Source organism: Rana temporaria, chromosome 2 (genome assembly GCF_905171775.1).
Source record: "Rana temporaria chromosome 2, aRanTem1.1, whole genome shotgun sequence".
NCBI lineage: Eukaryota > Metazoa > Chordata > Amphibia > Anura > Ranidae > Rana > Rana temporaria.
The window spans coordinates 30,407,064-30,420,893 of record NC_053490.1 but is presented as its reverse complement, the minus strand read 5'-3'; positions in this window follow the sequence as shown (position 1 = coordinate 30,420,893).

Here is a 13,830-nt window from a genome sequence, read left to right as displayed (position 1 = left end):
GGTTGGTAATGGGCGTCATTCAACCAGGAAGAGGAACGGCGCTCAAATCCTAAGTGAGTGAGTCTGCGGGGGACAGCGTCCAGAAAGGAGATTGTGTAGTAGCTGGAACAGCCTTTTTTGTTGTTGTTTTAACAGCTGCTGGGGGGATCCATTTTTATTTGTTTTCCTGAAGCTGAAATTGAGCTTTAACCCCTTAACGCCCGCTGCACGACTATTTATGTCGGCAGAATGGCACGGACAGGCAGAAGGACGTATATATACGTCCTTGCCTTCTAGCGGGTGGGGGGTCCGATCGGGACCCCCACCGCTGCATGCGGCGGGTTCCCTCTGGGAGCGATCCGGGACGACGGCGCGGCTATTCGTTTATAGCCGCTCCGTCGCGATCGCTCCCCGGAGCTGAAGCACGGGGAGAACTGTATGTAAACACGGCTTCCCCGTGCTTCACTGTGGCGGCGTATCGATCGAGTGATCCCTTTTATAAGGGAGACTCGATCGATGACGTCAGACCTACAGCCACACCCCCCTACAGTTGTAAACACACACTAGGTGAACCCTAACCCCTACAGCGCCCCCTGTGGTTAACTCCCAAACTGCAACTGTCATTTTCACAATAAACAATGCAATTTAAATGCATTTTTTGCTGTGAAAATGACAATGGTCCCAAAAATGTGTCAAAATTGTCCGCCATAATGTCGCAGCCACGAAAAAAAAAATCGCTGATCGCCGCCATAAGTAGTAAAAAAACAAAACAAAAAAAAAAACTATCCCCTATTTTGTAAACGCTATAAATTTTGCGCAAACCAATCGATAAACACTTATTGTGATTTTTTTTTTTACCAAAAATAGGTAGAAGAATACGTATCGGCCTAAACTGAGGAAAAAAAATGTTTTATATATGTTTTTGGGGGATATTTATTATAGCAAAAAGTAAAAAATATTGAATTTTTTTCAAAATTGTCGCTCTATTTTTGTTTATCGCGCAAAAAATAAAAACCGCAGAGGTGATCAAATACCACCAAAATAAAGCTCTATTTGTGGGGAAAAAAGGATGCCAATTTTGTTTGGGGGCCACGTCGCACGACCGCGCAATTGTCTGTTAAATCGACGCAGTGCCGAATCGCAAAACCTGGCCTGGGCATTTAGCTGCAAAATGGTCTGGGGCTTAAGTGGTTAAATACTTACCCAATGAAAAATTATCAAACCATTTCCACACCTACTGTATGTCATGACAAGTTTGCAAATTGGATGTTTTCGTAGGAAATTATCATCAGACAAATTAAGGAATGCAGTAACAGTAACTCATGCATTTAAGTGAATTGACCCCGTTGTCCTTTAGAAGCACAGTTATGCAGCGCTGTTTCTAAATCTTCTCCTGTTTCCACGTAAAGAAGAATTATAGACTCCCCACTGCTCTGCTGCCCCTAGTCTTATGATACAGGACAGCTGTATTTAAACAAGTCCATGTTTGTGTTTTACTCATGTCCTCCATTGCAAAGCACCTGGCATCCACATTGTGTCTCCATGTTGTTTCTGTATCTTATGAACACAAGTACCCAACAAGAAGAAGATACAAAGACATCGGGAAACAGCAGAAGTGAAACCCCAGAAATGGATATGGCCTGTGCAACCATTCTAGAGCAAAATGGTACCTTGCAAGAAATGAGGATTATATTATCTTAACCACTAGAGGGCCGCGCTATAGACGAAAGACATCCACAGCGCGGCTCTCAAGTGCCGAGTGGACGTCTTTAGACGTCCTATTGTTGTCATGCCCTGTGCGCGCCGCTGGGGGCGCGCAGCGGGGAAACAACGTGCCCGGCGCATCGCTCGGGAGCCCATGCGAGTGCCTGGCGGGCGTGATGTCCGCCAGACACCCGCGATCGTCGGTGACAGCAGGGACGTGGAGCTCTGTGTGTAAAGGAGCTCCACGTGCGGTCAGAGAGAGAGGAGACCGATCTGTGTCCCTTTACATAGGGACACAGCATCGGTCACCTCCCCCAGTCACCCCCCTCCCCCCACACAGTAAGAACACAATGAGGGAATACATTTAACCCCTTCCTCACCCCCTAGTGTTAACCCCTTCACTGCCAGTCACATTTATACAGTAATTAGTGCATTTTTATAGCACTGATCGCTGTATAAATGTGAATGGTCCCAAAATTGTGTCAAAAGTGTCCGATACGTCCGCCGCAATATCGCAGGCCTGACAAAAAAATCACAAATCGCAGCCATTACTAGTAAAAAAAAAAAAAAAAAAAAAACATAAATCTATCCCCTATTTTGTAGGCGCTATAACTTTTGCGCAAACCAATCAATATACGCTTATTGCGATTTTTTTTAACAAAAATATGTAGAAGAATACGTATCGGCCTAAACCGAGGGAAATTTTTTTTGTTTTTTTTTAAATTGGGATATTATTATAACAAAAAGTAAAAAATATTGTGTTTTTTTTCAAAATTTTCTGTTTTTTATGTTTATAGTGCAAAAAATAAAAATCGCAGAGGTGATCAAATACCACCAAAAGAAAGCACTATTTGTGGGAAAAAAATGATAAAAATATAATTTGGGTACAGTGTTGTATGACCGCGCAATTGTCATTCAAAATGCGTCAGCGCTGAAAGCTGAAAATTGGTCTGGGCACAAAGGGGGTTTAAGTGCCCAGTAATGAAATGGTTAATTGGGGTCCTGCGGGCCACATTCAGCCCCTACAGAATTGTATCTGGACCACCGCTGATGTGTACAGGCTGAGGATTCAGATCAGCTGGTCCCTACTGATGGCTTTCCTGATATAAGGGGGACTCTGATGGGAACCCAGATGTAAGGGCGAATTCTGATGGGCACCCTGATCTAAAGGGGGACTCTGTTGTAAGCAGGGACTGTGATGGTGAACCTATTGTAAGGGGGGGGGGGGGTTCTGATGAGGACACTGATGTAAAAGGGAACTTTGATGAGGATACTGATATAAGGGTGGAACCCTGAGGTAGACACTTATGTAATTAGAGCTCTGATGGGGACCCTAACCTAAGGCCCCGTACACACGACCAAACATGTATGCTGAAACTGGTCCGCGGGCCAGTTTCAGCATACATGTTCGGTCGTGTGTAGGTGCGAGCGGGCCGAATTCCAGAAAACATTTGCCCGCCGGGCCTTTTCCCAGCAGACAAATATTCCTGGACGTGTTTTAAAACCGTCAGCTGGAATCCTGGCCGCTCGGACATGTACGGTCGTCAGTACAGACCTACCGTACATGTCCGAGCGCCCGCCGTCCCTCGCATGTGTCGAATGACTTCAACGCATGCGTGGAAGCCTTTAAATGGCAGGCCTGCCCACGTCGCCGCGTCATCGCCGCGGCGACGACGCGGACACGCCCCGCGTAGTGTTTACGCGCGGACTTCTGTACGATGGTTAGTACAGCCATCGTACAGAAGCCCTCTGGCAGGCATGTACGGTGAAAACGGTCCGCCGGCGTAATTTCAAAATTCCCGCGTCGTATCTTTGTTTTGAATCCTCAAAACAAGATACGACGGCATCTCGGCTAGATCCGACAGGCGTACGTCTTCGTACGCCGTCGGTAGGGTTGCCACCTCATCCCTTTAAAACAGAACACATCTGAATTACACAGATTCTGAGGCTAACTTAATGCAGATAAGGCACCAAGTGAGTTTAATTACCTCCTTAATCAGCCACAGAACCTGTGTAATTCAGATGTGTTCCTTTTTAAAGGGATGAGGTGGCAACCCTACCGTCGGATCTAAGATGCAATTTTTCGGCGTCCGCTAGGTGCCGTTCTCGTCGTAATCTGCGTTGAGTATGCAAATGAGCTATTTCCGACGATCCACGAACGTACAACCGGCCGTCGCATTTTTTTACGTCGTTTCCGTTCGGCTTTTTCCAGCGTATAGTTAAAGCTGCTATATGGTGGCGTACTCAATGTTAAGTATGACCGTCGTTCCCGTGTATAATTTTGAAAATTTTACGCCGTTTGCATAAGTCGTCCAAGAATGGGGCTGGACGCCATTTACGTTTACGTCAAAACCAATGACGTCCTTGCGACGTCATTTGGAGCAATGCACCCTGGGAGTTTTTACGGACGGCGCATGTGCTGTTTGTTCAACGTGGCGACGTGCTTCATTTAAATGAAACACGCCCCCTACCCGCCGAATTTGAATTCCGCGCCCTTACGCCGCGAGAGATACGCTACGCCGCTGTAATTTTTGGCACGGATTCGTTGAGGATTCAAACCAACTAAAAGTAAGTTACAGCGGCGTAGCGTATCTTAGACACACTGCGCCCAGCGCAGATGTATGTGGATCTGCCCCTGTTCCTCTTTTGGTAATATCCACATTAATAGACACCCATAGATCCCAACTGTCCCTCATTTGGTAATATCTACCCTGATAGACATCCATTGCCCCCAACTGTCCCTCATTCGGAAGGACTGTCCCTCTTTTTGTAATATCAACATTAATATAAGGTGACCAGATTTTTTTAATTAAATCTGGGGACATATTTTTTCTTTACTAGTAATGCCAACAATCAGCGACTCTCTGCCCGTCGCCGCCTGCCTCACAGCCTCTCAAGTCTTACTCTTCGGACCCCCGGCTACTACTGGATGGGGAGCGGAGGAAGATCACTCCGCCAGGGAAGGCAAGGAGATAGGCAGGTGGCTGGCCAGGGTTTGAGCCAAGGCAGAAGAACATGCGAGCGAAGCTGAATGGGCATGCGCCCGAAACTGAAGAAATATTCCCTCCGCTCCGACCAGCACATGATCATCAGAAAGGGGCACAGATAATGGGAAAAATACAACCCCCCTATGCTAGTAGGCACGGCGGAGCGGGGGGGGTGTAATTCAAATTTTTTTATTTTAATTCTGCACTGACTGTCTTTGAAATTGCCCCTGCCCCCTATTAAATCCAATCTGGGGACAAAACCAGGGACAGACTTGGTCCGGGGACAGTGTCCTCAATCAGGGGACTGTCCCCTGAAATTGGGGATGTCTGGTAACCCTACATTAATAGGTATCCATAGTTCCCAACTGTCCATCATTTGAAGGGTCTGTCTCTCTTTTGGTATTATCCACACTGATAGAAATCCATAGCTCTCAACTGTGTTTTATTTGGAGGGTCTGTCTCTCTTTTGATAATATCCACATTAATAGACATCCATAGCTCCCAACTGTCCCTCATTTGGAGAGATTTTTTTTCGATCTGATGTATAGACCTCCATAAAAGGATATACTACACGTATTTATATTGGAAGTAAACTTCCATCTCTACATTTTACCTATAGATAAGCCTATAATAAGGCTTATCTATAGGTAGTGTAAATATCTCCTAAACATGGTGGCCCGGATTCAGGTAGATTTGCCCTTTTTTTACAGAGGCGCATGGCAACGTTTTTGCCCTGCGCCCCCGCAAATTTTTTGCGCTGCCTTCGATTCACGGAGCAAAAGCTCCGTAAATTGCGTGGGCGCTCGGGCAAAATGCGCGGCGTAAGCGCGCGCAATTTAAATGATCCCGTAGGGGGCGGGAATCATTTAAATTAGGCGCGTTCCCGCGCCGAGGGCACAGCGCATGCTCCGTCGGGAAACTTTCCCGACGTGCATTGCGGCAAATGACGTCGCAAGGACGTCATTAGCTTCAAAGTGAACGTGAATGGCGTCCAGCGCCATTCACGAATCACTTACGCAAACGACGTACATTTCAAATTTTGCGACGCGGGAACGACGGGTATACGTAACATTGGCTGCCCCTAATAGCAGGGGCAGCCTTACGCGAAAACCGCCGTACGGAAACGACGTAAACTGCGTACGCAGGGCTCACACAACGTTGCGAATCGGCGTTAGTATGCAATTTGCATACTATACGCTGAGCACAACGGGAACGCCACCTAGCGGCCATCGCAAGAATGCAGCCTAAGATATGCGGGCATAAGAGCCTTATGCCACGCATATCTTAGGCTGCAGTCGGCGTAACAAGGTTCCTGAATCAGGAGCACTCGTTACGCCGGGGCAAGTAAGCAATTGCGCTGTGTAACCTATGGTTACACAGGCGCAATTGCTTCTTGAATCCACCCCAGTGCCGTTTAGGAGATATTGAAGGTACATGCAGCCAGTCATCACTGGCGCATGCACTCTGAAGGAGCGGCCACACGTGCCGTTCCTGCAGAGAACATGCAGTTCCTTAAGCTCTGTGCTGTGAATGGCGGCTCCCACGTACATGTGCCGCCATTCACATCACAGGGCTCTGAAGAAACGGCACGTCATCGCGGCTCCGGCCAGTCACAGAGCCAGAGTCCGCGAATCCAGAAGCAAGACAGATGAAGATGGAAGCAGCCTCCAGCGATGACATCGCATCGCTGGAAAGGCTTCGTTTTCAGGTGAGTTTCACGTAATGTGCTAGTATTTTCTTACCTGCAAGGTAATGTCATAATGTGCTAGTATGCATCACATACTAGATAAGATAAGATAGATAAGATTTATTGGCATTGTAAAAAACAAATTCACAATGAAATTACATTTCTACTCCACACATTATTCATACATCACATATATCAATGTATGAATAATGTGTGGAGTAGAAATGTAATTTCATTGTGAATTTGTTTTTAGAATGACAATAAATCTTATCTATCTTATCTTATCTAGTATGTGATGCATACTAGCACATTATGACATTACCTTGCAGGTAAGAAAAAAAAAATCCAGCAGTTTGCACCCGCTTCAACAACCAAACGTGATATTCTGCATTAAACATTTCATCCAACCTCTAATTTGTTATTTTGACAAGCCCATAAATGAAAAGTAATGCAGAAGAAAAGCCTTGTGGGTTAATAATTTTTTGTGTATGAATTTTTTGGGATGTGCCTTGGGGAGTGGCAGGGGTGTGTCCATACTGCCCAACTTTTTGAGATTGGAATGAGGGACACCTATCAGCAAAAGTATGCAGGCATAGGACACGCCCCACTGTCACACCCCCTTAAAGGAGAATTGTACAAAAAAACAAGATTGGTCGTTTTTTTTTTACGTCGTTTGCGTTCGGCTTTTTCCGGCGGATAGTTACCCCTGCTATATGCGGCGTATCCTATGTTAAGTATGGCCGTCATTCCCGCGCCGAGTTTTGAATTTTTACGTCGTTTGCGTAAGTCGGTCGCGAATACGGATGGACGTAATTTACGTTCACGACGAAACCAATGACGTCCTAGCGACGTCATTGGGAGCAATGCACGCCGGGACAATTCGCGGACAGCGCATGCGCAGTTAAATCGGCGTGGGGACGCGCCTGATTTAAATACTACGCTCCCCCTAGCCGCGGAATTTGAATTCCGCCGGGGGATTTACAAAACGCCGCCGCAAGTTTTGAGGTAAGTGCTTTCTGAATACAGCACTAGCCTCTCAAACTTGCGCCGGCGGATCGTAAATCAGATAGATTACGCGGATCTAAAGATCCGCTAATCTATCTGAATCTACCCCACAGTAATCACACCTCCTTGATTAGTGACCACAGAGAGAAAGCTCCCAGTACTGTGGTTATCAGGAAACAGACAACCAGGAAGTGTGGAGATCAGAGAAGAATTACAGCAACTTGAGAGCAAAAACGAACGATGAGGACATTAAAACAGCACTGCATTAAGGTAAAGGAAGCTATTAAGATAAAAAAAATTCCTTTACAAACCCTTTAAGTGTGTCCTAGGGAGTGATTCTAACTTTGTGGGGGCTGGGCTACAAGTGACACGACAGTGATCACTGCTCCTGATGACAGGGAGCAGTCGATCAGTGTCCTGTCACTAGGCAGAACAGGGAGATGCCTTGTTTACACAGGCATCCCCCCTGTGACACGATTGCAGGACACCGGCAGACATCGAGTCCGCGGGTCCCGCGGGCACGGTCACAGAGCTCACGGCAGGAGCGGTTAATGGACTGATTCGTGGATCTATATGTGGAGCATGGGTGAACTGCATCTTATGCCTCAGTGCCCGGATACCAGGACTACTGGGAGAGCATAGCAGCACTTTCCTTTCATCTTTTGATAAGAGTATCTATTGATAAGGAAAAAAAAAATGCGTGCACAGGAAATTAAGACATTACAAGATTTGTAGCAGGATCATCGGTTGTTTTTCTTTTTACATTTTTCAAACAAACATATTAAAACACTTGCAATGGTATATTTATCAGACCAGAAAGGAGCAAATAAGAAAAGTTCATTGTTAAGGTTTTGAATAAAATGTGAGAGTAACATGAAAACATAAGAACAGAGACATGTTATAGGACCTGAGTGATGTACAGCAGAATGGGGAGAGACGTATCTCTGTGTTGGTAAGTTGGGAAATAAGAGATGTAACCTAGCAATAAGTTACATGTGTAATGCTGGAGACATTGCACATTGTGCGCATACCTTACAGTCTTGAACACCGAGTGCTTTCTATCAGTAGAAGTCTACTATGAAGCTGGCCCCTGCACAAGAATGCCGTGGGAGTCCCTACATCTTATACTTAATTACCTGCAAATCTTTTAAATTTGCCAGAACAGTGTTGCTGACCTGAAAGCACTTAAGGAGTCCTAGAAAAAAAAAAACTATGCTAAGCGTGTCCAAGGAAACAGTATTACACACAGTGGCGGCTGGTGCTCAAAATTTTTTGGGGGGGCGCAAACGGAAAAAAAAATTGTGCCCATCAAATGCAGCCACTGTGCCATCAATTGTCACCAATGTGCCATGTTATCAAATGCAGCCACTGTGCCATCAATTGTCACCACTGTCCCATGCCATCAAACGCAGCCACTGTGCCATCAATTGTCACCACTGTTCCATGCCATCAAACACAGCCACTTTGCCATCAATTGTCACCACTGTTCCATGCCATCAAACGCAGCCACTGTGCCATCAATTCGCACCACTGTGCCATGCCATCAAATGCAGTCACTATGCCATGCTATCAAACGCAGTCACTGTGCCATCAATTCGCACCACTGTGCCATGCCATTAAACACAGCCACTGTGCCATGCCATCAAACGCAGCCACTGTGCCATCAATTGTCACCACTGTGCCATGCCATCAAAGCAGCCACTGTGCCATCAATTGTCGTCACTGTGCCCTTTAATTGTCGCCACTGTGCCCATTGTCGCCACTGTGCCCATTGATGTCACTGTGCCCTTTAATTGTCACCACTGTGCCCATTCATGCCCCTGTGCCAATTGTCCCCACTGTTCCCATTGTCCCCACTGTGCCTATTGTCGCCACTGTGCCCATTGATGTCACTGTGCCCTCTAATTGTAGCCACTGTGTCCATTAATGCTGCTGTGCCAATTGTCCCCATTGTCCCCACTGTGCCTATTGTCACCACTGTGCCCATTGATGTCACTGTGCCCTTCTTCGCCGCGGTGCCCTGTAAAATGCCCCTTCCCCCCCCTCCCGACACTTACCTTTACTGGAGTCAGCCATCCACGTCCTCGACCTTTGATGTCTTCTCCCGCCCTCGATGACGCTTCAGCCAATCAGGTTACCGGTAGCCAGAACTGGCCAACCTGATTGGCTGAGACGCCTGTCAGTCTTATCCAAGGAACGCACCCCCCGTGCGTTCCGAGGATAAGCTTACAGGGACCCGAGGGCTGTACTCGGAAAGCCTATCAGAGCCGCTGGCTCTGATAGGCACTTCCGTACAGCCAACCAGCTGCCGTTATTCAGCTGGCTGGCGCTCAACATCCGGCCAGCTGAATAGTGGGCGGCAGCAGCGACAATAACATAGATTCGTGCAATGCATGAATCTATGTTGTTAGACTCAGTGGCGGTGAGAGCCAGAGGGGGCAGCGCTCCAGCGCCCTCTATGGACGAACCGCCACTGATTACACAAGTGGCACAACGGAACCTTCAACTCTTCTAAATGCCTTTATTCGACCATAAGCAGCATGTCAGATGTCCCCACCCAGAGACAACATCTCCATGATGGGTTTCACTGTGTAGCACTACCCCCGAAGGAGCTGCTGAATATTTTCGGGCGGCATGTTACCTCTTTCTCCTCACCGTCCAGGGTAATAGATGAGAGTTTAAAAAATTTCCACACTTTACACTTCTTTCCTAAGATTTATTTTGAAGAACTTGGTAATAAAGAAGAAGAAGTGAATGAAGAGGTTGAAGGGTAAACAGGTAGGTAGGTTCAGGTGCGTAATTTCAATCAGGAAACACTCCTGCTTCCAGCAACACAGTTCTCGTCGCCACTCTAGCCAGAGTGGGTTTTGCGCACCAGGATAGGTCCCTCTCACTGGCCTAGCAGCCGGAGTGGCGCACGAAACAAAGTACAGTCTCTGCCACAGACCTTACTTTGAATGGAGACACTTTCGGTCCAGAATCCCCTGACACAGGGTTCAACACCCCGATCTCTCCAGATTAACTTCTGTAGAACTCAAGTCTGATAGGCGATCACCATCAAGCCTCTCAGTATATGGTGCATCCTTTGATGAAGATACCAGCCTCTTGCTTGGTCTTCTCCAAGATAGGTCCTTCATCGAGTGGCTTCCTCCCTCCAGGACGGACAATACAGGATCACCTTGAAAGCGCAGACCCAGTCTGACTACTGGGCCCACTTGAACAGATCACAATCCTGGACCAACGTGGTCCCGGAGCCAGGATTGCAGGAACACGCACCCCCGGCCAGGAGGGACACGAGGTGGTGGGATGACAGACCAATGACCGACGACCCCGTTCCTTAAGTACCCCTCCCCAGCATGCACAGCGGGACCATCAACCTCCACTGATTGGCTGCCGAGGGGGACACCCAATATCACCCTGATTGAGCTGCTGCCACCCTTTGGCCTGGGGCGGTAACAACACCCTCAGGTGAACAACGGTGGATACTCTCAGCACAGCCACGGCTAAAACAGAGGCCAAATTTAGCCAAAATTATATGTGTCTGAGTCAACTAACACTCAGACTCCCCTCTGAATTTAAAGCAGCGCCTGCCCAACAGGAGCAGTCCGCTACAACTGTAATAGGGATATCCTAATGATTATGCCTATTATGCTGAAATGCGTCAAGCAGGGGCGGTCCCTGGGCGGGGACATTTCACATGCTATCATGTTGCTTGTGGTTAAATAAAGGCATTATGGGGTGTTGATGGTTTCGGTGTGCAACTTGTGTAATATTGTATCTTTGGGATCATGAATGTGGATAAAGCCGGTCTGCAGTGGAGAAAAGGCTGTGGTACGGATTGGTGCGGTTTGACTCCACGAAGTGCTTTATCTATCTTTACCAGCCACATAATCTCATTATCATTTTTAACCACTTAAGGACCCCTTCACACCGATATACGTCGGCAGAATGGCACGGCTGGGCACATCTACGTGCATGTACGTGGCTCTTTAAGCCCAGCCATGGGGGTCGCGTGCACGCGACTCGGTCCGAAGCTCCATGGCCGCGGGACTCGCGGATCCGATTGCTGCTGGAGTCCCGCGATCGGTCCCCGGAGCTGAAGATCGGGGAGAGCTGTGTGTAAACACAGATTCCCCGTTCTTCACTGTGGCGCTGTCATCGATCGTGTGTTCCCTTTTATAGGGAAACACAATCGATGACATCACACCTACAGCCACACCCCCCTACAGTTAGAAACACAAATGAGGTCACACATAACCCCTTCAGCGCCCCCTTGTGGTTAACTCCCAAACTGCAATTGTCATTTTCACAGTAAACAATGCATTTTTAATGCATTTTTTGCTGTGAAAATGACAATGGTCCCAAAAATGTGTCAAAATTGTCCGAAGTGTCCGCCATAATGTCGCAGTCACGAAAAAAATCGCTGACCGCCGCCATTAGTAGTAAAAGAAAAATAATTAATAAAAATGCAATAAAACTATCCCCTTTTTTGTAAACGCTATAAATTTTGCGCAAACCAATCGATAAGCGTTTAATGCGATTTTTTTTCTCAAAAATAGGTAGAAGAATACGTATCGGCCTAAACTGAAGAAAAAAAATAATGTTTTATATATTTTTGGGGGATATTTATTATAGAAAAAAGTAAAAAATATTGAATTTTTTTCAAAATTGTCGCTCTATTTTTGTTTATAGCGCAAAAAATAAAAACCGCAGAGGTGATCAATTACCACCAAAAGAAAGCTCTATTTGTGGGAAAAAAAGGACGCCAATTTTGTTTGGGAGCCACGTCGCACGACCGCGCAATTGTCAGTTAAATCGGTGCAGTGCCGAATCGCAAAAACTGGCCAGGTCCTTTAGCTGCCTAAAGGTCCGGGTCTTAAGTGGTTAAAGAACCTTTTTTTTTTTTACTATAAGGTGTTTACCTATTTTCTGGGCTAATATAGACATAATGGACCCTTTAGCAACTTACTTTCATGCTCAGAGAACCTACAGAGAGGATCACTGAGCTAGTAGGTGTTTGGTGACTGACGTAACACATTGGTGTGACTGAAAAGTGCTTTGCTAATCATATGAACACATACAGAATCTCACAAAAGTGAGTACACCCCTCACATTTTGATAAATATTTTATTATATCTTTTCATGTGACAACACTGAAGAAATGAGGAAAAGAGGCTTTATGACCACAGGCAAACCAACTTAATATTAGCACCACATCCCTTGAATAATTAAATACAAGAGGAAGAATTGGGATTTTTAAGGTGCAAAAATAAAGTGAAATAGTGTCAACTATAGTATATAAGAAATATTTTATTATAACAATTGGCAACACGTTTCGCCCGGCCTCTGCATTCAAACAAAAGGCCCCGCCTCGGCTGGGAAGCCAAGATTTTTTTTTTTTTCAGGCTTCCTAGCCTAGAGGTGAGATGTGAGGTCTTATTGACCCCATATGTCACTGTAAAGAGGTCCTGTCATGCCATATTCCTATTACAAGGGATGTTTACATTCCTTGTAATAGGAATAAAAGTGATCAAAAAATATTTTCTTTTTTATAAAGTGTTAAACTAAAAAAAGAAAAGTAAAATTAACAATAAATTTTTTTTTTTAAGGTGCCCCTGTCCCCGTATGTTCGCACGCAGAAGCGAACACATACGTAAGTCCCGTCCACATATGGAAATAGTGTTGAAACTATACATGTGAGGTGTCGCCGTGAACGTTAGAGAGCAAGAGCAATCATTCTAGCCCTAGACCTCCTCTGTAACTCAAAACATGTAACCAGTAAAACAATGTAAAGTGTCGCCTATGAGAGTTTTTGAGTACCGAAGTTTGGCGCCATTCCATGAGTGTGTGCAATTTTGAAGCGTGACATGTTAGGTATCTATTTACTTGGCGTAACTTCATCTTTCACATTATGCAAACAAATTGGGATAACTTTAATATTTTTTTTTTTTTTTAAGCATGTGTACGAAAAATTGCTGTGCAAATACCGTGCAACATAAAAGGTTGTAACGACCGTCATTGTATTCTCTAGGGTCTCTGCTAAAAAAAAAACATACATAATGTTTGGGGGTTCTGTGTAATGTTCTTGCAAAAAAAAATATGATTTTTACATGTAGGAGTGAAGTGCCAGAATTGGCCCAGATGGGAGGTGGTTAAAAACTGAGCACGCTAGGCACGAGAGCACAGAGTAGTCAGTTATCTGGCTGTGTTGGGAACTCAGGCCCGGATTCTCGTATGAGTTACGCCGGCGTATCTCCATATACCGAGCCGTCGTATCTTGGTGCCTGATTTAAAGAATCAGATACGTCAAAATGTCACTAAGATACGACCAGCGTAAGTCTCTTACGCCATCGTATCTTAACTGCATATTTACGCTGGCCGCTAGGGGCGTGTATGCTGATTCACACCTAGAAATATGTAAATCAGCTAGAGATGCCAATTCACGAACGTACGCCCGGCCGACGCAGT